A 24220-nucleotide genomic window follows, 5' to 3' on the forward strand; every position below is an offset into this window, starting at 1 on the left:
TTGTCCAAAGCGAAAGTGCAGCCAATCTAAAGCTGTCTTGCTTTATTAGTCCTTTTTTTTTTCCTCCGGATTCCCCAGCGGGCTTTCGATGGCTTAAGAAAAAAGGCTTCGGGGAGAGTAGGCCAGCGAAGTGGTGACGATGATAGGACGAGGAAAACCAATTGTCCTTCTATGTTGGCCCCCAGGAGAGTTTCACCACCTCTGGGCTCTCAAAACTGTCGCTGTGTTCTACACGTAGCGTTTTCTGCAGCTTAGTATTTTCTCGCTGTCACCCCTTTTCCGCCATCAGCTCTTATCGGTGTGTGCGCTTCAATGTCCTCTAGTCTAAAAAAAAAAAATGGATGCGCTGAACGTTTCTCTCCCCGAAGGCTTAGACCTTGCAACTTATATTAGCTCGGCAGCTAGCAATGGTGAGTGAACATTCCGGCGCATCTTTTTCTGCCATGAGGCATTTTTCATCTACATGTTCTAGCTGAAGCTCCAACAGGAGAAGAAAAAAAATAATGAAATAACTTCATTTAAAATCTGGCGAATGAAAGACCCAGGCCCGGGACCGCCTAAATGGTCGCCTGGATCTGCTGCTCCCGTGCTTCGTAAGTGTTTGCAATAACTATTAAAAAAATAACGGCACATTCTTTTTTTTAATATTGCGAGTGATAATCTCACATTCACGGGCTTTTCTGAAGGCGAGACAAATGCCTCCACCAATGGATCGCTATCGCGGGTGGTAACCACCTCGAAAAAGTAGTGGATTCGTTCGATTCGCCTGCACCACATGAATCAGTTCACGGAATGCCGTGCCTTGCCATTCGTTTCAGTGGTTCAACAATGAAGACCTGAACCGTGCCATTCGTTTCCAAAGGAGCAGGAGAGGTGCAGCGTTGTCACGATTCGCCTGCACCACCTGCGCTGACGGTGCCGGCTTGGTGCAGCCGCGCGTGCTTCTGAGCAGACGATGCTGCACTTAGGCGCAGGGGAAGTACACGGCACTACTAACGCGGTCTGTTTTGCCAACATGTTTTCGCCTCATAAACTGCCCACACGTGCAGTTTGCCATCGGCTATAGTATAAGTTGGGCGGTGTAAATTAAGCGAACAGAAATAAGGCCTCCATCTTGTCGGCACCTCGTCATTCGTTTCGGGTGTTGCGACGCGCCTGCATTGCTGAACTTGCGCTGCAGAATTTCTAAACTTCTCGTGCACAATCGTGAACCAGATTCGATTGGTGCAGGTTAATTGAGCGGACTCAATATCTTCTTCCCGCTCTTTTGTATATTTCATTCACACACTCGGCGACGCTGCGCCTCAAAGGTTGCAGAAAGAACCGTCTTTACGGACCCCCAGGCATTGAAGTTCACCCTGGGAAACAGCCCCCCTTCTTAACACCAATACATTGTCTTCGCACTGCATTGGTGTCGTAAGTGTCATAGTGGGAAATAGTCGAAAAGAAGACAGTGGGGATGGTGCGTTGAAACTTCACACAACGAATCATAATGGAGCAGTGTGGGCAAGGCACGCTGCTCCTTCATCATCTACGCTCCGGCTCCGGAGAAAGTGTCGGTAACAATAGAAACAAAGATAAGGAGTTTTTTGGTTGGTCCCATTACCCAAGACAAATGAACGCCTGCCTACAGTGAGTTATTTCGGTCCATTGACCTTTAGTTACTGTAGGAAAGCTCGAAGGACTTTCTGGGAAGGACACGCGAGATCCAAGAATATTAAAATCCAATTTATGGCAGATCGTCCAGTGGGCCCATGCCATGGTGGTCTTCGGATGTTAAATATTTTCGCATCCTCATATAAACCATCGCCACGTGATAAACCGCACAGTGTGTTCATGTGCGAGAAATACACAGCCAGTAATCCCGTCGCATAGGTTTGCGCAAGCCTACCGCAACTCGAACCTTTAACACAACCACTAGGAGGCAGCACTGTCTTGCTCAGATTGAAAAGACCTCCTTAAACGGGTTCACTCACTCACTCATTCATTCATTCATTCAATCAATCAATCAATCAATCAATCAATCAATCAATCAATCAATCAATCAATCAATCAATCAATCAATCAATCAATGGCGTAGATCAACACTGCGTGTTATTTAACTACATGCCTTCGTTCTAGCTGCTAACATTTCTAGGGGTTGAGATCAAATAAATATAGTAAGTTACGACTATGCAGAAAAGTGCTGAATCATGCGTTATTTTCTCATTGGTAATGGCATTGAAGATGTGGCTGCGAGTGATTTGGTAGGTATGCACGCTACTTTGCACAAATTACTGCTGAAAAACGTGGTTACTCAATGTCAACTCGTTAGCAATCAAGCTCTCGATTTCGTCTGCATGACCGTGATAACATTTTTCACCACAAGCGCCATGGAAAGGCTTCACATGGTTTCGATGACGAACTTCATAGCTAAAGAATCCGCGCTTAAAAAAAAAGCGCTGCAAGAGGCGTAAAAATTTGAGACGCAAAGCGCTCCCTATTCCCTTGAGTCTCCCCTCCATTTTTCCCCAGAGACGAAAAGCCATCAGCGACAACACAAATCGAAGAAGAGCAAAAGTTTTTATTAGAAGAAGGAGGGGAGAAATCGACGATGCAGGCATCCACAGAAGTGAACGGAATCTATTCATTTTGGAGAGTGGTGGCTCAACACAGGGAAAAGAGAGGCATGCAGATGGATGACACGACGACTAGAGGAAGAAAAATAGCCGTATACAGAGATGAAGAGATCGATTAAGAAGGAGGAACGCATATGAATATTGGTATAAAGAAAGCTAGAGAGACAAATGGAGAAAGGAAAAAGGGTAATGAGAAAGAGGAGCGATAAGTAGAGATATGCCTATATATAAAAAGAAAGAAATCAACACAAATTGCGGGATCGAAAAATTTCATGATCGTTAGTATGTAAACTTGCGATAAAAATTCGTAAACAGGCTGTGTGTGTTTTCAGACCACCATTTGTGGACTTCTCTTCTTCAAGGCTGTAACTGACTGGCGCTTAGTTAACTGAGCCAAGAAGAAGACAAGTCTACTTGTCCAAAAGTCGCCTCGAGTGGATACCCAAAAATTAGGATGTTTTTTTCTTTTTTTAGTGTCGTGATAGGCACATAAAAACAAAAAAGTAAAAACTGAGAAATAGTGACAGAGATGAGAAGATACGTTAAGATTCATAGGAAAGAAACTCAGTGTAGATAAAAAGACAGTGACATAGAGCTGAAGAGTTCAAGGAAAGGGGGAAACGATAGCATGAGACATAAAAACAGCATTATGGACATATGTAGGTAGATAAATGTAAAGAGAAAGAAACAAATAGAAAGGGCAAAATAGGAGAAGAGCATATAAAACTAGATAGATAGACAGAGATAGCTAAGTACAAAAGACAACGGAGACAGAGACACTGGTATAAAAAAAAAAAACAGAATGAATGAATGCACAGGGACAAATTATACAACAAAACTGAAGGGAAGGTTGGTTGAGAGAGACATGGAGGGAGAGCGCGAAAAAAGGACAGATAGATTCAGACAGTGCGTGAAGACTTTGGATTGGATGCCCCTTTGAGACCGTGTCGTGATTTATCTAAGGCGTGATGTTTGCGGACGATACTGCGCATTAGCCTCTCTGGCTTAAGCTCCCGCCTCGCTCTGTTTTCTTAGTGCCTTTGTTACTGCACTGTTGCCTCGCGTCGGCAAAGAGGCTGCGACACGTCTCGCTGCGTTGGTCGCGCCACTGTTTATAGGACATGGGGCGAGTTACACGAAGCGAGGAAAGCTGGAGACGATGCGTCGCTTACACATAGAGAGACAGCTGCGGTCCCTAGTGGTTCGTGGTGCGTACTCGGTCCTAAAGGCATCACAGACTGTATTCCCTCGTATTGCCATTTCGCGCTGGCTGCGCAAGGGATCGCGATGTCTACGAAAGAAATTAAAGAACAAACAGAATATGGTGTATACAAGGAGGGTATAGCTCAGGCCATATTTCTACCGGTTCGTTGCAACTAACAGCGTCATAATCTAATACGAACGCTACGGAAGATGCAACACGAGCTCTGTCTCAGATACGGAGTTCACTGAAGGGACCGCAAGCTATCGTGGTAGTGATCTATGTATGTACGCAACTGAGCGAAAGATCCCTTGAGTTCAGTGGTGTGGGACGTTTGTTTCTGCCATGGGTTATTGCTAGCTTTTTGTATTTTCGTTATTCGCAGTATATTTAACCAATGGTACTCCTCTATAACAGTATAACAACTAATCTTAGCAAACCCAAATCACTGTCTGCCCAGCTGCCTATCTATCTATCTATCTATCTATCTATCTATCTATCTATCTATCTATCTATCTATCTATCTATCTATCTATCTATCTATCTATCTATCTATCTATCTGTCTGTCTGTCTGTCTGTCTGTCTGTCTGTCTGTCTGTCTGTCTGTCTGTCTGTCTGTCTGTCTGTCTGTCTATCTATCTATCTATCTATCTATCTATCTATCTATCTATCTATCTATCTATCTATCTATCTATCTATCTATCTATCTATCTATCTATCTATCTATCTATCTATCTATCTATCTATCTATCTATCTATCTATCTATCTATCTATCTATCTGTCTGTCTGTCTGTCTGTCTGTCTGTCTGTCTGTCTGTCTGTCTGTCTGTCTGTCTGTCTGTCTGTCTGTCTGTCTGTCTGTCTGTCTGTCGGTGAACAATAAGAAAAAAACTAGCTTACAATATACTCGTATGGCGTTAAAGAGCCAATCTCCAAAAGTTTGCAGTGAAGCGAAAAAAAATATAAAGTGGTCGCTGTTCATTCTGGCATGGTTATCTGGATGTACGTGGATCCTGGTGCAGGTTCAAAATTGTGGGACACGTGCCGTCTAATGAATGCTGCGCTTCTGAACACGCGTTCTTGCCTGAGGCACACGCTGTCAGGTCGCTGGCTTTCAATTTGTTGCGGTCACTGCCGATTGTTTTTGTGGTAAGCTTGATGTGAACGTCTACTGAGAAGACCTGGAACAGGAATTGTAGGATTTTGTATCGGAATTGTTGAATTTTGTATCGAGTAAAACTCTTGCTCTACATCAATACAGGCTGCTGCGAGGAAGTATCTTCTAATAGTTATTCCATTTAGGACAACTATTTTTCGCATACAAAAGTCGTGTAAGACATCCCGCAAAGTTCATTTTATGTTCTCATAAGCAGGTCAATGAAAAGATCGTATAAGTGGGTGATTTCTGGACACTATACCTCAGATAGTATTATATTTCGTGTAAGTGCTGTTGTAATTGACAAGGCCGTATAAATATTGTTTAGGCTGTTTGGTGGAGTTTCTGGCGATCACAGAGCATGCATCACATATATGTATGTACTTTAAGAGTTTCGAGCTCGTAATTAGGCCTGCTCGGTATCACTAATGTCGTTAGTATTTCCTGCATGAGTGCTATAACATTGCCACTTTTGTAGTAACTTCTTTCCTCTCTCTTCTTTTATTTTCCAGTGTCCTGGTACGATGCATATAGCACGAGAGCTGCGGCAATTTGAGTTCTGCTGATTGAATATCGTCGCTGCTGGCTACCTACGTTCAACGTTGCAGGTAGCACATCCTTGTTTACTGCTGTTTTAAAGCATTCAAACAACTCTGGATAGACTTGTATCATGCACGTTTTCACTTTCCTAACTCACAGTACTTTTCCTGCCATTTTATCGCCCACCCACTGCTGTGTAGCAAACCCTGCACAACTTGCTTGCTTCGTGTACCTTTTATTTCTGCAGTGTTTCTTTCTCGCACGGAATCTGCACCATGTCACACAGATTACAGCAAGTGTTGCCTGTAGTACAAAATGAGATAGATAGATAGATAGATAGATAGATAGATAGATAGATAGATAGATAGATAGATAGATAGATAGATAGATAGATAGATAGACAGAGACAGACAGACAGACAGACAGACAGACAGACAGACCCACCGTGGTTGTCTTGTGGCAAACGTACTCGGCTGCTGAACCGCAGGTAGCGGGATCAAATCCTGGCGGTGGCGGCTCCATTTTTCATGGAGGCGGAAAAGCTGTAGGACCGTGTACTCAGACTTCGGTGCACGGTGAAGAACCCCAGGTGGCCGAATTTCCAGAGTCCTCCCCTACGGCGTCTCTCATAATCATATGGTGATTTTGGGACTTTAAACCCCACATATCAATCAATTAGATAGATAGATAGATAGATAGATAGATAGATAGATAGATAGATAGATAGATAGACAGAGACAGACAGACAGACAGACAGACAGACCCACCGTGGTTGTCTTGTGGCAAACGTACTCGGCTGCTGAACCGCAGGTAGCGGGATCAAATCCTGGCGGTGGCGGCTCCATTTTTCATGGAGGCGGAAAAGCTGTAGGACCGTGTACTCAGACTTCGGTGCACGGTGAAGAACCCCAGGTGGCCGAATTTCCAGAGTCCTCCCCTACGGCGTCTCTCATAATCATATGGTGATTTTGGGACTTTAAACCCCACATATCAATCAATTAGATAGATAGATAGATAGATAGATAGATAGATAGATAGATAGATAGATAGATAGATAGATAAAAATAACGGGGGTGTTGTGAAAGGTCTCTATCAGCATTTTTCAAAATCGTGACTTGTACTTGCTCTTGAGGTATAATTTTTCTGTGTATGGGTATTACATGTGCGCCGATAGGCCGGTGTTTAATATGAACTGACCAATATCTTCAGTAATCTGTTTCAATGTATCCAGTGGTCACGAGTGCCCGTGTCACTGTGGCGAAGACCGGCTGGCAGGAGGCGACAGCAGCGTTGCGAATGTAACCTCTAGCATGTTTCATAACGTAGTGTGCAGCTGCTTGTATCACTTGAATAGGCGGTACAAACGTGCAACGCCTGGCCGAATTTGCCGAAACGTGCAACGCCTGGCCGCCTGGCCTGGCCAAACTGGCCGAATTTATCCATAGATAAATTCGGCCAGTTTCACGTTCATATGAGTGCTGGAGTAAGAGCCACGCTTACTGGAAGCCTCCCGTGCATCAATACGTCAGTCCTAGTCAGCCATGAGATTTAATCGTTAGGATGATACTGCGAAGAAAAAAAAATCACGCAAGGTGGCACTTACTATCAGCTTTCTGGAGGCAAACCGTGGGAGTGGGTTTCCAGTTGTCAACTTTGCAGAGGGAGAAGAAGCTACACGAAAGACGGATTTTGGCTGTTTCTTAATCTGATTGGAGAGGGTGTGAAGAAGAACGAGAGACAGGAGTTTGTGAAGGCGTTTCTTCTCTCGCACTCTTTTGAACAGCTTTGTCCTTTTCGTATACAAGAACAAAGAATCTCTGAATACAGCGGGAAGCACTGGATCCCATTTTCTGTGCCACCGGGCTCCCGGCGGCTGACCTGATTAAAACAGAGGCGCGGTGGCCTCGCGCCTGGTGATGAGGGTGCTCATCTATCGAGAAAGTGGCTTCTCCTTCCAGTTTCATTATTTTGCGCTCCCTATTCCACCGCCTCCCACCCCACTCCCGAATGATACTGAGCCGTGCTTTCTTATTGTTTGCAAGACTAAGTGCCTTTGAGAACAGCTTGTGGTGCCGAGGACAGCCGCGCTGATGAGATCAGATCGGGAAGATCAAATATGGACCATCCAGCGGGCAAGGAAGGTGGCTGGGAGAAAGGGTCTCTCTGCCACGCCTGGCGCGGCATAGGCTCATGCCTCACTGGACAGTTTGCAATAATCTGCAAGGCGGCTTTCATGTAAGGTCTGTTTTCCAACCAAAAACTCTCGTTCACCGACTGCTTTTCTCGCTCATTGTGTTGTACTCGCGTGCTCGCGTTCCGTCGCTGGAATTTGAAGAGGTGACATTTTCTTGTACTTGCGTGCTCGCATGCCTTCGCTGCACAATGAGCGAAAAAAGCAGTCTGTGAACGAGAGTTTTTTGTTGGAAAAGAAGCCTTACAGGAAAGCCGTCTCGCAGATTATTGCAAACTGTCCATTCGTTGGCTCGTATGAAGTTGTTCACCAACACCTTCTCACATCATATGACTACCTTTTTTAGTGGCGAAGCTCCTCATGGTCTACAGCCGTCCATCTCTCCGGCATAGCCAGCACAGCATAGCCATAGACAGACAGACAGACGGACGAACGGACGGACGGACGGACGGACGGACAGAGAGACAGACAGACAGACAGACAGACGGACGGACGGACGGACGGACGGACGGAATGACAGACAGACAGACAGACAGACAGACAGACAGACAGACAGACAGACAGATAGACAGACAGATAGATAGATAGATAGATAGATAGATAGATAGATAGATAGATAGATAGATAGATAGATAGATAGATAGATAGATAGATAGATAGATAGATAGATAGATAGACGGATGGACGGACGGACGGACGGACGGACAGACAGACAGACAGACAGACAGACGGACAGACGGACAGACAAATTGACGCACGCTTCGCCCCACTCATTATCATTCACTCTGTGAGTATGGAGTGCTTTTTATGAAGGTACCAGAGAGCCGAAACGACTGTAGCAGTTTCCTGCAAATTATAGGCGTGTCCTGAGAGAATTTATAAGGCTCTAGCTTCCTCATTGCACCTGGTCCCGAGCCCGTGAAGTATTTATTGTGGTGTCGTTGTCAATACAAAGCGACTCTTCTAATTAGCAATCGACACGCGTCGAACGGGTGAAGTAGGCACACAATTTTTCTTGTACGAGATGTTTGCAACTCGTACCTGTCAGCAGGGTACATGGAATCAGGCAAATAATTTTTCGCTATAAAGAATATTATTCAAGACATAAGGCGTTCCGGCATCTTCCTTTCCGCGCATGATTTCCTGCATGAGTTCGGCGAGACTGAAGCCTGACAGATATATTAGTTGCTCACCTCTCACGTGAAGCTTCTTCCTTCTACATCAGGTGGGCCGCGCGCTGTCTTCCTTGACTTTCCAACGAAAGTTCTACAGCCTCCGCAGCACAGCACGCGATCGAGGAGTCGTTGGCAGCCGAGTAGAAGAAATTGGGACATTTAAGTAGTAATTGTTTGAAGGGGTAGGAAAAGCTGCGAAGGGCTTGAAACAGTTGCGTAGCTCGAGCAATTTTCGCGCTGAATCAGCCTTAAAACGAATTCCACACGCGGGCCCTCCTATTAATTTTTTTTATTTTTTGGATCGTAAATACGTTTATTTAACTCTGGCTTGATCAATCTGAAGGACGCTCTTTGCTGGAGTTCGGGTACCTTTCCCCGCAGCCTCAGCTTTGGACTGACATATTTATTGCTTTCGTACTAACGAAATCATCTACATAGAACAAAAAAAAAAAAGAGAGACCCATTTGAGTTCACCGAACGTGCATGTGCAGACGAGCGCAGACGGGTGGCTAAGATTAAAGGCTGCTGTGTCATTTCTCCGCCCACATCATCCCAACATCTTGCTTCATTCAAGCTTGAGGACGTGTGATGAAGAAATCCGACGAGAGGCACGATGAGGAGAACAAATTACGAGGGCGATGTCGTTTTCGAAGTCGCGTTTGCTTCCGCGTCGTCAGGCGAAACTGCGTAGACAGTTCTTTCAGCCTCGCACAGCGAAAATGTCAGGAGCGAAATGGATTTGTATTCGCTACTTTACTATTTACTTTTCAGCACTTTTGCTCACGGTGCATTAGCCATTCATCCGTATGTCTAATTTCGCGCTCTGCATTTGCGATAGCTGTATAGCTGTGCCGACAGTCTTCGCAGAGCTTTTATGGTGCCAACGTTTTTCGCAATGACGTCACTCGTATCTCGTGTTACGCTTCATATATGTTGCAGAGTTATGCGCTAATGCGAATGGGTGGAGCGTTTGCGCGTCGCGGCCCACCAGCGTTGCAATGAAGAGGCGCAGATCGCTGACGTATGACCCATAAGCGCACTTACAGCGAACTAACATAGATTATTTGGCTTGAAATGCATAACAATGCCTCGATTTGAGAAAGCACGCTGCGCTTGAGAACTTGATAAGCGACTGACTCTTACGCATTCGCCTTAGGCGACTTAATGGCGCAAGCCATCTATCCCTTCTTCTTGGTTGATTGTATTGATGACATACTAATTCCCCCTTCCCCTACGCTTTCGGCATGCTATCGGGGTTATGCCGTGTCTTCGGGATCGGCGCGCGTTTGAAGAAATGACGATTTCAAGTAATGACGTGTTAACGCACGTCACCCCTCATTTACTGACGTCATGATGCCCTTAGTGGACGTGATGACACGACGATGATCTTTCTGCATCGCTCGTGTTGTAGCCATAGCCACTGAAGCCAACGGTTGATTTTGGGCCTAATGAAACTTTTGAAGATTTCACGTTAATACTTCGTGGTAGAACACACGATTGAAGAAGGTTTTGCTACATCCGAAATCTGCTATCAATCTTAAAATGAGAACCACAAATTCTGGGTGTTCTTAGAAAAAGCACTAAGGCCACTATATAATTACGGGGCATGTCAAAGACTGTGAGGGCTACAGCGCAACGATAATCATCTTATATTTTTTAAACGTGGGTTTCAATGTATGTACACGAGTATAAACGTGTGCAGGGTTTCCCTTCAGAAAAAGTGGGTTGAAGGTTCGTCGCAGCAACCTTATATTAATGTATGTTAGCTAATGTTAGCTAACGTTAGCTATTGTTAATGTTAGTTAATGTTAATGCTAATGTTAGCTAATGTATGGGGAGGACTGTGCGACTCCCTCTAACCTCGCCCCCCTTCCCCTTCTGTGTGCACTCCTTTGCACATGAGCTGTTTCTGCACTCCGCTTCGAATGCACCACAAAGCCCAAACAATGCACTACGTGTGTGTCATACTAGCAGTTCATAACGGCACTGTAGACCGACGCCTATATTCAAAAGAAAATTCCTGCTAATCAAGATTGCGATGCTCAATGCAGGGTCAAAGCTGTAGAGGTACCACGGCAACAAAACCGGAGAAGCCATTTCGAGTGCTGTACTTATGAACCTCAAACATCTTAGTGGAATAAACAACTCTTCTAACCTTTCGTGGCTATAAGCGGTTGACACGGCGGCATGTCATCGTTATGCGAATCAGCATAAATCGTCGGAGTTATCATCGTCACCAGTTCGCGCTGTGGCGAGACATTTCTTTAGCTGACTCGCCGCAAACTCTATCAGTGCGTATTATTTGCGCATGACTGAGAAAAAAGCGTTGTTGCGGCAGCCTCACAGGTAAACTGTATGGAAAGCTGCAGGCTTGAAAAAGGTTATGAACTGCGTACGCAACAGTGACTACTGTTCAGAAGGTCACTTAATGACTCTTTTATTTTGTTTATTTTACCACGAAAGTGTTTCATGTCGGGTTCTGCCAAGACGTCAGTGACGTATTTCCGACGCGGAAAGGACACCGACGAAATGCGCACAATCGGCAGGCAAAAAAAAAAAAATGTACCCTTCAACTGGAGTCGAACCCACTGCACCCGGTCCGTAAGAACCACTTCCGGGTACGCTATTCACTGCGCCACGGTCTTACACTCCGCAGGCGATGGAAACGCACCTTTTATGTGTACGCACTTCAATGTCACGATGCCCTTTTTCGGCGGAGTGTTGTCTCACAGGTAAAGTGAAATAATGCATCCAGACCGCTGCTTCGCGGCTATATTCTCTAACACTGTCGTGGTTACACGTCGGTACCTTACGACTCGTTTGAAATACGATAAGTGATATTCTCTGAACTTCTTAACACAACCGTGAGGTGGCGAGCTTAGCGCAAGCCTCAGCCTCACTACAGTGGCTGGGCTATGCTAGCCACTGTAGCCTCACTGATAGCATTCATCCAAGTTAAAATGCTGCGTTAGTGGTTTTCAAGGCATATCCACTGAGTTATTGATGATGAGTGTGGAAAAGCGTTCGTCCGTCCGTTCTTTAACAGACCGCGGGATGATGGCCCTGGCCAAAGTTCTGCGTCCAGCCAGGGACGCTTTTCTGGCAGCCACACCACTTTCACTCATTACGCTCTTATCGTTAACTATACTGCAACTACCACAAGTGTTTGTTTTGTGGTAGCGCATATGCAACAAGCGTGAATGTCCGTGTTTCCCTGTCAAATGGGGCCACGCTGCTGTATATCAGTAGACACTGCGCAAGTTGTCTTGTATGGATGTATACAGTAAACATTAAAACACTTCAGTAAGAACACGTTTTACTTTAGTGTTGTACCAATGCGTCGGAAGAAGGGATCCACCGAGGTGTTTCTTGTTTTGTTTTCAGGGGTGAAGATAGAGCGTAACTTTGTTGTCTACTCTCATAGTGCGCGGAAGACGAAGAAGTGTGTTTTGAATAGAAGCTACTTCTGCTAACTCCGGCGTATTTCAGTTGTAATTTGAGTTTGTTGATCAGTCTTCGCTGCTCCCTTGGAGGGGATGGATGTAGACCATCCCGGGCGCCTGCCGGCACCAGCGGCGTCAGCGGCGGCCGCCCCCAGGAAGCGGATGGGACAAGCGAGTGACAGCGACAGTGAAGATACTCATGCTTACTATCTCAGCAGTGAGGACTTCTCAGATGACGGTTTCCAACCTGTGCTGAGCCGCAAAGCGAAGAGGAGAAACATGAGGACATCCTCATCCTCAACTATTCAAACTGCAAGTGAAGCGCCAAAATCGAACACTTATATCACCCTGTTTCTGCCTGCACTTCCTACCGTCGGCATGAAACGCCTTAACAGACAGTCTGTGTCGAGGTCTCTGGAAACGCTCGTGCCTAATGAGATCACGGACATAAGAGTGAACGCCAGAAAGAATATACTGGCTGTGGACGTTTTGCACGCAAGTGCGTTGGGCGTTCCGCGCAGTGTAACTGACATGGACGGCAACCAGGTGCGCTCTCATGTTCCCTTGGGATGTGATGTAGTAACCGGCGTGATCTACGACATTGATGTGACTATTTCCAATAATGACTTACAATTTCTTGTCAAGTCAACAACTGATACTCCCATTGTTGATGTCACCCGGCTAAGCAAGTCTCGCTGGGTGAAGATTGCGTTTAGGAGCACATCCCTCCCCTCTCATGTGAAGGTGGGGTACTTCAGACATGCTGTGCGGCCTTTCAATCCAAAGCCTCTCCAGTGCCGTAAATGCATGAAACTTGGACATGTGAGCAGCGTCTGCGAGAATTCGGTGGTATGCCACCGCTGCGCCGAGCACCATGAAGCGGATAAGTGCGTTGCAACTGTCAAGAAATGCTCTAATTGCAATGGATCCCATGAAGCCACATCGAAGGACTGCCCGCGGATTCAGAAGGAAATTGCCATCTTGAAGGAGATGGTGCGCGATCACTCATCCCATCGAGAATCCGCAGCTAAAGTCAGAAGGCGTCTTTCACGTCGACGTCGGTCTTCGAGGACGCCCGCTACCTCCTCGACACGTTTGCCAGCCTCATCAGTACTACCTCCTTTACCGCCCAGACCACATGCTGTGGGAAAGGCTGTAAAGGAAAAAGCCAGTGAGCATACCCTAACTGCGACAGAGTGGCCTGCAATTCAAAGGGAAACATCATCAAGCGAACCGAAGGAGTTTCATGACGGCCAGTCCGCGATCCCGGTTCGAGATCTTTCCAACCAAGATAGGCAAGTGACGGCAATCGTGCAATCATTAATTGCCATGATTCGCACGCTACTGAGCAGCATACAATATCCGTCTGCTAAGATTGCACTGCAAATACTGGATGCACTGAATCCAGTTCTTTCTAACTTTGTATAAGCACAATGGCTCAACGAAATTTCATCTTCCGCACTGAAGTTAAAAGTGCGTCGATTTTTCAATGGAATGCCAGAGGCATGAATTCCCGTATCTCGGACTTTTGCCAATTTGCTCGGGCCAATCAATTCCCTATACTTGTTGTATGTGAACCAAACGTATCAACGCCTTATGGATTGTCTGGTTATGAAGCTTTTTGTTCGGCCGCTTGCGAAGAACGAAGCAAAGTAATTGTTTACATTCGCACAGACTTGACTTATCTTTCGCACCCAATAAGTTCAAATGACGACAATCAGTACGTGTGTCTTCGTGTAAAGAAGAATGCAGTTTCGTTCACGCTTATTGGTGGATATATATCTCCGTCATCGCGATTTGACTGCGACAGATTAAAAGACATCCTGATGAGGACCGATGGGCCTTGGATCATCATCGGTGACTTCAACGCCCATCACATGTTTTGGGGAGCACTAGGATGATTGCCAGGGGCCGGAACATTGTTACATTCGCTTCCGATTACGACCTTTCCATCATGAACGATGGTACCCCCACATATCTGCGGGGTCTCACGTATGGCAGTTGCCTTGACCTGACATTGGTGTCACGATGCTTCTCTCACAAAGTTAAGTGGTTTTGCGATATGGAGACCCATGGGAGTGATCACATAACCACCTACGTGACGATCGATGGTATCATAAAAAATTTCTCTTCCGGTGTTGCAATTGGCACTGACTGGTCGATGTTTACATCGCGTGTTGAGAACGCTTGCCAAGAAGGCCTCGACTGCAGCCTGGAAAATACCATAGTGGAAGCTATGCAAGCTTCCAAATGTAAATTAATATTTTCGTCTAAAATGACACAGTTTGACATCGAACTGGAAAAACTACGAGCTATACGAAGGCGTGCTGAACGACGATACAGACGCACAAGATCAATTTACGTTCTGAGGGAAGCAAGGCGGCTCCAGAAAAAGATTCAACGACGCATTTACAAGCTGGAGAGCAAACGCTGGAAAGCATTCTGCGAATCTCTAGACCCTCATAAGCCGCTGTCTTATATCTGGAGAACAGTTCGTGGTCGGGGAGACGCAGCTGAGCTGCCGACGAGAGCGGACGCGTTTCGACGGCTCCGTGAAGATCGGCTGAAAGCATCGGCTCGCGCGACCATCGCCCCACCGGCGTTCCCCCACTCTCTGCGCCCTGGCTCAACGCAACGCCGCCCAGCTCTCTGGCCCCACCGGCTAAGGACAGACCTGCCGGACGCCCTGGACGAGGCCGTGGGGTCGCCCCCAAGCACTCTTCTTCCGGACACCATCGACGACCTGGACTAACCACCCTTGGAGCCGTTCACTTCAACATTGTGCGTGGGACGCTCGCCAGGACAGTTCCGGCGTCTCGCCGGTTGCATCTGGCAGCGGCAACGCTCCCGTGTTCTTCATGTGAACCAGTAACGATGGCTGCAGCGGAGCTTAAGACGCAGCCATCACAACCATCATCCGCTCCGAAACGCAGTGCGAAACGCGTGGCTGACTCACAAATGGGAATAGATGATTTGTCTGCTTCAGCCACACCGGCAAGCAAGCGGGAGTGCCCCTCTCCGGCAGCTGTCGCCTCGCCTGGCACCGAGTCTAAGTACAAAGTCGTCGTAAAACCTCGTGAGTGCTTCGATGTATCAAAATTGTCAAATCGCCTCCTTCAGTCAGCCTTCGACACCTGCCTCAAAACCACCGCGTTTCAAGGTTTCTCCATTCACCATCCCACCAACAGCGTATCCGTATGGGTGCGTTCGCTAGCAGACGTTGACCGCCTCACCCACCTGCAAACTCTGCCAGTCACAGCTGATTGTACTGTACAGGTGCAAGCGTACTTGAGTTCCGGCTCGGACTTGCGTCGGTATGTGGTCTCTGGGGTTGACCCAGGGGAATCGCCGGAGGGCCTTATCACTGCTTTGACCTGCTCCACACACAAGATTGTAACAGCTCGTTATATGGGCCGTGGACGCACGTGCCTTGTCACTCTCCAAGGGCCTCGAACGCCACCAAGCCGCATTACGTACTATGGATGCATCCTGAAATTTCATGTGTACAAGCCCGGTGTGGTACACTGCTATCGGTGTTTTCGTACCGGTCACATGCGAGATTCTTGTCCCCAACCCGCAGACACCTCCATGGAGTCCGTCGAGACGCGCACGTACAAATGTGGGCTCTGCCAAACGGACGATCATGAAATAACGTCCAAAGATTGTCCAGTTAAACAGAAGGCTCTCAAAGCCCGTCGCCAACGCAAGCGCCGCCAGCGTTCGGTGACACAAGAAGAAAGGGACGCCGACATTCCGACTAGCAACCGGTTTGAACTGTTGTCCCCCTCCGAAGAGGACACACCAGCGTTGGTAGAACCTGAAAATGCTTGCTATGAAGTCCCCACGTACAGCGACGCCGTCAAGCGGGGCAAAAAACGTGTTCAGCAGCCTGCGAATACGCCTAAATTGAGCGTTACGGGTACAGACGATCTGGCGAAGCTTGACCAACAGATACAGCAGCTCCAAATGGAAGTCAAGCGCCTCGCTCAACGCAGAACCCATCTCGCTCGACCCGCTGGACCAACTGCGATGCGCGGTACAGACGTGCCGTACGCTGCTTCTGTGCCTGAATTATCCTGCGCAAGCGCGTCAGCACCAGTCAAGATGACTCCGGCAGAGCTCCTCCACTTTGTTGCCCGGCAACTGCAAGAGCTTTCAAAGGTGGTGCTCGCCAACCTTCCACCGCAATGACCACTCCTTTGAAAGCAACGCGCCACCACTGTGTCCTGCAGTGGAACTGCCGGGGACTTGGAAATAAAGTTGGTGAGCTTCGCTATCGCCTTGCGCTGGGGAAGCTCCCCGCTTGGTGCCTGCTTCTACAAGAAACGAATTCGCTTCCACGCATCCCTGGATTCACTGCGTATGATTCCCCAACCATCCCTGATCGACGCTGCACCAATGCGTTGGGACCTCCAGGCAAGGCTGCAGTGTATGTTGTGACTACATATCCTCAAACGCAGGTTCCCCTGCTGCAGTGGTGTAACCAGTGGCAAGAAGTGGTGGCAGTGCTCGTTAGACTTCCGCGTACTGACGTGATTGTGGTTTCAGTTTACGTGCGTCCGTATAGTGGCAGCGCTCCCCGACTGCGTTTGGGGTGGCTGGCTCACCTGCGTCAAACCTATCCTGGGTGCCCAGTACTAGTTGGGGGAGACTTCAATGCACCTCATCAGTCGTGGGGCTACCCTTCTTCCAGTGCTAGAGGCAACATCGTGCTAGACACATTTACAGACGCGCACTTTGTCCTTCTGAATGCCCCGGCTACTTCTACACGTCGGTGGGATCATCCCTGTGCTCCACCTTATGCGCCCGATCTCTCGTGGTGGTTGGGCATGTGTGACGTTTCGTGGGACCTAGAACCAGACTGCTGGGGGAGTGATCACCATCCGTTGAAAATTGGTTTGGCCGCGTATAACCAGCGCCGCCTCCGACGTCGATGCTACACAACCAACTGGGACTTATTCCGCAATGAACTGAACGACTCGATTGCTGATACATCGTCTGATCCATTGCAGGTGTTAACCAGAGCTGTACAAGCCGCCACGCAGTCAAGCTGGGTAGAGGAGAACCGACCACATCCAAATTTACATCTTCTGCGTCTGTGGGCAGCACGCCGTCGTGCAGAGCTGGCCTTAAACCGAGATCCGGCAGCCGCTGAGCTTCGTGATAACCTCAACAGACTCACCGCTGCGGCGCGTCGCTGCGAGAAGCGTCTCGCCCGCGAACGGTGGATGGACTGGTGTGCGTCACTCGGTCCATCGTCTTCAACCGCCTCAATATGGCGAACGTTCCGGAGTATGGAACTAGGCGCCCGTACGCCGGACCCAGCGGCCAGTGCGTGTCTGTCTTCTGGATGCACGCCAAGCCAGTTCGCTCCAGAAATAGTTAAGGCTTTCTTCCCGGCCTACAACCTGGCCCCACCACAATTCGACTGTCCGTGTAACCTGCCTCCGGAGGTTGGCGTGACTCCCAGTCCGTCGGACATCGAAGGCATGCAAGCGCCATACACGATGGCGGAGCTCCAGGCAGCAATTGACCAGGCAAAAGTACGCAAGGCACCAGGACCAGATGGGATCTCCTATGAAGTGTTCAAGAACATGGATGGCCCTGCACTGCAGTGGCTGCTGGACACGCTTAACGCAGTCTGGACGACCGGAGGGCTGCCTGAATCGTGGAAGCATGCCGAAGTTGTGCCGATACCTAAGCCGGGAAAGCACCCGAACAGCCTCTCTAATCTTCGGCCGATTGCTCTAACGTGTACGTTGTGCAAGCTTCTTGAACGCATGTTGGCGTCGCGCATCTCCTGGTGGCTGGAAAAGCACGCCTGGTACCATCCGGCCCAGATTGGCTTTCGACCGCACCTGGGCACGGAAGATGGCCTAGATCATTTGACGTCCATGGTGCTTGTGGGAAGAAGATCAAGCAGCATTCGAACCCTTCTCGCCATGGACGTTCATAAGGCCTACGACAACGTCAGCCACTCTGCGATCAATCACATAATGCAATGGCTTCAACTTCCGCCTCGCGTCTGCGACTTTGTGGAGTCTTTTCTGGCACACCGTACCTTCTGCATCAGAGTAGGCAAGGAACGAACCGGACACTTTGTAATGAAGCGGGGTGTACCGCAGGGCTCGGTTCTAGCCCCGATACTCTTCAATATTGCCCTGTTGCCCCTCGCGTGGCAACTAGCACGCATTCCAGATGCCTTCTTCCTCCTGTATGCCGATGATTTGACTGTGTGGACACTACATCCAGACCTTCAACGCCAGCAGGAGGCACTCCAGAGTGCTCTCGACAAGGCGTCGGACTGGTGTGCGCGCATAGGACTGACACTATCTGCCACGAAGACTGCATTCATGTCTATCACCAACAGACGAGGTCGCCGTCGCCTCCTGCAGACGCCGATATGTTTGAGCCTAAATGGCCATACCCTCACCCCTGTATCCACTATACGTGTGCTCGGGGTAGAATTGGACGCATCTGGCTCTGCGAATGCGTGGGTTCGCTCTGCTCGCCGGAAGAGTGCTAATACCCTCCATCTCATTCGTCGCATCTCTCAAAAGACGGGGGGTGCCTGTTCTCGAATGGCCCGTATCTTGGTGCGATCAATCCTACAACCTCGGCTCGTTTATCAAGCTCAGTTTCAACGACTGACTTTGAGAGACTGGGACTTGCTCGAAACCGCCAACCGAGATTCCATGAGGGCGATTACATGCCTTCCCCGTATGACACCTATCACGACCCTCCAGGCGGAAGCGCAGCTCAACACCATCGACGAAATTGTACACCAGCGTCGAGTCGCTCGCTACCTAAAGAGTCAAGCTGTTCCTGCGGCGGCAGCTCTAGCTCACTACTATGGTTCAACGCTGCCACAGCCTGACGCACCCGTGGCAGAAGTTCCACCATGGCTCAAGGCACAGGCCAGTGACAACCGACCACTGACCCGCCTGCGACAATCCACCCGACAAGCGGCGCAGGAGGGCATCGTCACTACCACCGAGAACTCACTAGCGGTATACGTAGACGCAGCTACCGATAATTGCGTTCTGCACACCAGTCTCGTATGCCCCGCGCAACCTGAAATCCAACATATCTGCTCTTACGTAACAGAGGCACCGTTCCCATCCGTATTAGCGGAGCTCACTGCTATACGGGACGGGTTAACAGTTATGATATCCAAAATGGATTCTTTGTCACACGATAAATTGCTTGTATATACGGACTCCACGCAGGCAGTTCGAGAGCTGCGAAAAGTGACCAGCTCCATCGATATAGCCTCCGATATACACCGACTGATCCACTCATGTGCCTGTCCTGTCCGCGTTCTGTGGACCCGCCGGTCTGCACCGGCTCAAGTGGAAGCAGATGCCGCTTGCCATCCAGCGACTGTTCAACACCCGCTGCCTCTACTTCGTTTGTCCCCGAAGGACAGCTTGCTTGTGCACAAAGAAACCCTCCGGCGCTCCACGCGTGCTCTCATTCCTCCGCGTGGATCTGACCTTCCCGGCGGCTTAACTCGCCGAGAGGAGGTTGCGCTCAGGAGGATTCGTGTGGGCGCCGCCTTGACTCCTGCAATCCGGGCTACATGGACATCTGGTGCACAGCCTCCCCCAACGACGTGCCCATTCTGCGTTGCCCCAGCCACAGAGGCAACGCTTGATCACCTATTGGGAACCTGCCCGGGCCTTCACCAGGCTCGCACTCGCCACCTACGCGGCCTTCACCACCACCCCGGCCGACCACCTGACTTGACGCGCTGGACGCACGGTCCACTGCATCGACAACTCCTGGCCTTCATACAGGAAACAAAACTTTTCCTTTTTATTTAACTGATGCCGTAGGGCATACTAGCGCCAATAAAAAAAAAAAAAAAAAGTTCGTGGTCTTCGCTCCTCTCCGCAACAACGGCACCCTTTTAAAGCTTTGGCACTCCATCATGGAAAAACAGAACTCGAGGTGGCTGAAGAATTTTGCACGAGAGTTGCCGGGAATATTATGAACGAGAGCATCGACGCCGTGATCGTTCCTGAGACGCGATTACCAGAAATGGACATTCCATTCACCATGGAAGAACTGGAAGGTGCGTTAGTCGCTTCTAAGCGCATGTCATCGCCAGGTCCGGATGGTATTACTTATAGTGCGTTGGGACACCTTGGACAAAAAGCCAGAAAAGAACTTTTAACATGCTTCAACAACTCCTGGCTCAGCGGCAGTGTTCCCCGAGAATGTAAAATAAGTCGTATAATACCGCTTTTGAAATCGGGAAAATCACCATTGGACTTGACAGCGTATCGCCCTATTGCCCTCGCAAGCTGCCTCGGAAAAGTGATGGAAAGAATGGTTCTATTTCGTCTCGAGTGGTACTTGGAACGATACACCAAATACCCTTCTTGCATGGCAGGCTTTCGTCGGGGCCGCTCCTCCATTGACTGTGTCCTTGACTTATCGACATTTGTTCAACAAGAAAAAAGTCGCAAGCGCATATCAGTGGCACTCTTTCTTGACGTGAAGAGTGCATATGATAGTGTAGCTCACGATGCCATCCTCACTTCTTTAGCAGCATTGGGCATTGGTGGACGAATCTTTCAATGGATAAAAGATTATATAACTGGCAGGGGTTTCTTTGTACAAACATATGAGGGTACAACTGCTCAACATTACACCTACTGTGGAGTACCTCAGGGAGGTGTTTTAAGCCCCACATTGTTCAATGTTGCCCTCATTGGTCTGGTGAAGGTTCTGCCAAAGTCGGTGTGCCTATCCATATACGCCGATGATATTTGCCTCTGGAGTGCTGCAGTTACTCGCCCTCAGGTGCGTGCACGAATACAGCGGGCAGCAACCCTCACAATAGCTTACCTTCAGAAACAAGGCCTGAATATATCAACTGTGAAGTGCGCGTTGATGGCGTTTACACGCAAACCAATGACGCCATACCCTGTTTACATCAATAGACAGAGTGTCAAATATGCACGGACGCTTCGTTTCCTGGGCATAATATTCGACAGAAGTCTTTCGTGGAGCCCGCATTGTGCGTACTTGAAAAAGAGACTGCTATCTATTGTGCATATAATGAAATTCTTGTGCGGGAAAGCATGGGGAACTTCTGTGGCCTCCATGCTACAGCTGTACAGGGCCCTATTTCTGGGTCTGTTGCGCTACAGCTTGCCGGTACTGACTAACACTTGCAAATCGAATACTAATTCATTGGAGAGTTTGCAGGGTCAGGCACTGCGTATTTGCCTAGGACTGCCCCGATGCGCTTCTACTTATGCCACAATCATGCTTGCCAAAGACCATCCGGTCGGGGCATATAGAGTTGTGGATTGCCTAAGAGCGCACATTCGACATGCTAACCGTGTCCCCGACCACCACTTGGCCCTTCTACCTTCCGGAAGACCACGTGCTACGTTTTCAGACGTCATAGCCAAGCACCTAAACAGCATTCCATCAGGATATACGCCAGCTGCGAGAATGGCATGTCCTTTGTGGTGCCTCGACCAGCCGCAAGTACGTCTAGAAATTCCGGGAATCAAAAAGAAAAGCAATCACTCCAGAGTAGCATTGAAGAAAGCAACACTGCTATTATTACATGAGTTGTACTTAGACCGAACGCAGATATACACTGATGGGTCCGTCTCGTCCAGCAGCTCATCAGGTGCCGTTGTAATTCCGGCTGCAGCAATGACAATCAAGTTTAAGTTGTCGCATATGACTACATATACGGCATCAGAGCTTGCTGCTATAAGGGCTGCTTTACAATATCTCGTTCAAGAACGTCCAGGAAAATGGGTCATATTCCGCGATTCGAAGGCAGCGCTTCAGAGTTTGCAGTATGCCATGCGTAGGAGGAGTCATGACCAATCGGTACAAGAAATAAGACATTGCCATCATGAAGCTCTAGCACGAGGGCATGATATTATATATCAATGGCTGCCTGGACATATCGGTATTACCGGAAATCAATTAACCGATGATGCTGCCCGCTCAGCCCATGAAGAAACCCGTGTAGTCCCGATTCCTCTATCAAGGAATGATGCAGCAAGACAACTTTACCTGCTGGCTCGAGATCTCACATTCACGTTCTGGTCGTCTGCCAGCTTCCAAAGGTGTCAACTTTATGAACTGGATCCTTCGCTCAAGCTAAAGCTGCCATCACAACTTTCCCGCTCCGATGCGACACTGTTATGCCGCCTTTGGTTGGGTGTTGCATTTACAAAGGTGTACTCCTTTCGCATTGGTATGGCAGACACTCCTACATGCGACTACTGCGGAGCTCAAGAGACCATCGAACAAGTCCTGGGCAGCTGCGCTTGCTACGACACACAGCGATGCCAGCTCCGGATGGTTTTGAATCAACTTGACCTTGGACCATTTTGTGTGCAGAAGATACTAGGACCTTGGGCATCTGCCTCAGTTGCGCAGAAAGCAACTAAAGCACTGCTACTTTACCTAAAGTCAACAAACCTGAGTGACCGCCTATAGACTGTGTGTGCTCCCCGAGTGTGCTCGTGATTGTGTGTACCTTTTCACCTTTCTGCAACCTCTTTTCTCCCCTTTATCACTTCCCCAGTGCAGGGTAGCAAACCGGATGTGCGTCTTGTTAACCTCCCTGCCTTTCCTTGCATCTTTATCTCTCTCTCATAGCGCGCTGTCATGGTATACAGAAACCGGTTGATGCAGTCGAAGCCTATGAGCCTACAATAGAGGAACATCAGCCATAATTGTGACAAAGCAATACAAAGCACCTAAAAAAACGAACCCTCTATACTATAGTCAGTGACTTCAACGTAGACGTCATAAACAGTGACTCGATTATGCAGAATATGATGCCTAAATATGCTCTATACCGCTTTTCATGACTGCAAGAAACGCAATACCACCCGAGGATCTTCCGAAGACCTAGTCTTTGTCAACTTTTGAATGCATCCTCTTGAATAACTATTGGCCCTTCTTTTCAGAAACACAACGCAGTAATAATGAAGGTATAACGGAATCCAGAACTAAAGGATACATACGAATTATAACAAGACGGTCAAAGTAGAAGAGCTTTAAAGACGAACCAAGCAAATACACTTTCATATATGTGCACTTTGTCACCCACTTTACATTCGCAGTGACCACGCTCGGGTGACGTGTGCGATGACATACCGGTACACGATACCGGGTATACTTCGCCACTCGCCATGATTTACTCCTATGGAACTAAAGTGACATTTATAACTGCTCGCCTCGCTATTTATTTCCTCGCGCCACCCATTGTTGCTCGCTGGCCATGGAGAATCTGCGTAGAGAAGAAAAATCGTACTTGTTTTGTAGTTACGTGTTTAAACCTTCTGCTAACGAATGACATACCGATCTTCTTGCCGCAGCGGCCAGATTCCAAGGAGGCAAAGGGCTTGACACCTATCTAGGTAGCTTTACGCGCGCGCACGGAAACACTATATATAGGCTACAGAAATTTGTTTCACCCTCCATGTCGCTCGTAATCGTATCGTTGTTTTGAGAGTTTAAACATTGGCAATAATTATTCGCGTATGCGAAACTCTATTCATCACCCAGAAAACTCTTACATCAGTTCCCGTTCTTGTCTGCCACTGATTTAACTCCTTGATTGCTCGTGACGTTTCCCCGAACTCAGAATACTTCGTTTTCCAAGTGCGACAATTTCCGCCAATCAGTCAAACGCCAGGTCTCATTTCCTTCCTTTGCACCGAAATATGGCATTCACTTTTGTGATTAAGGAAGCTGGTGAATAATACCTAGCTCCCGTAAAAGCTACTCACATAAAAAAGAACAAATACTAGACACATAGGTTACATTGCGTGAATCTTGATTGTCTTACGGAACCACGAGAGTGCGTGCACAGTTTCCCTAGGTGGATTGTTATATAAAAA

The 24220-nt window shown here is 48.2% G+C and overlaps 1 protein-coding gene across 2 annotated transcripts in view; it reads left to right on the top strand.

Annotated features, from left to right (window-relative positions):
- Window positions 1-24220, top strand: part of LOC119179251 (glutamate receptor ionotropic, NMDA 2B-like) — a 207174-nt gene that overhangs the window by 102663 nt on the left and 80291 nt on the right. For both annotated transcript variants that reach the window (XM_075869078.1, XM_075869079.1), the window contains one exon: window positions 5490-5585. The gene's annotated coding sequence lies outside the window, so the exon portion shown is untranslated. The remainder of the gene's footprint in view (window positions 1-5489; window positions 5586-24220) is intronic.

Source organism: Rhipicephalus microplus, chromosome 7 (genome assembly GCF_043290135.1).
Source record: "Rhipicephalus microplus isolate Deutch F79 chromosome 7, USDA_Rmic, whole genome shotgun sequence".
NCBI classification, from domain to species: Eukaryota; Metazoa; Arthropoda; class Arachnida; order Ixodida; family Ixodidae; genus Rhipicephalus; species Rhipicephalus microplus.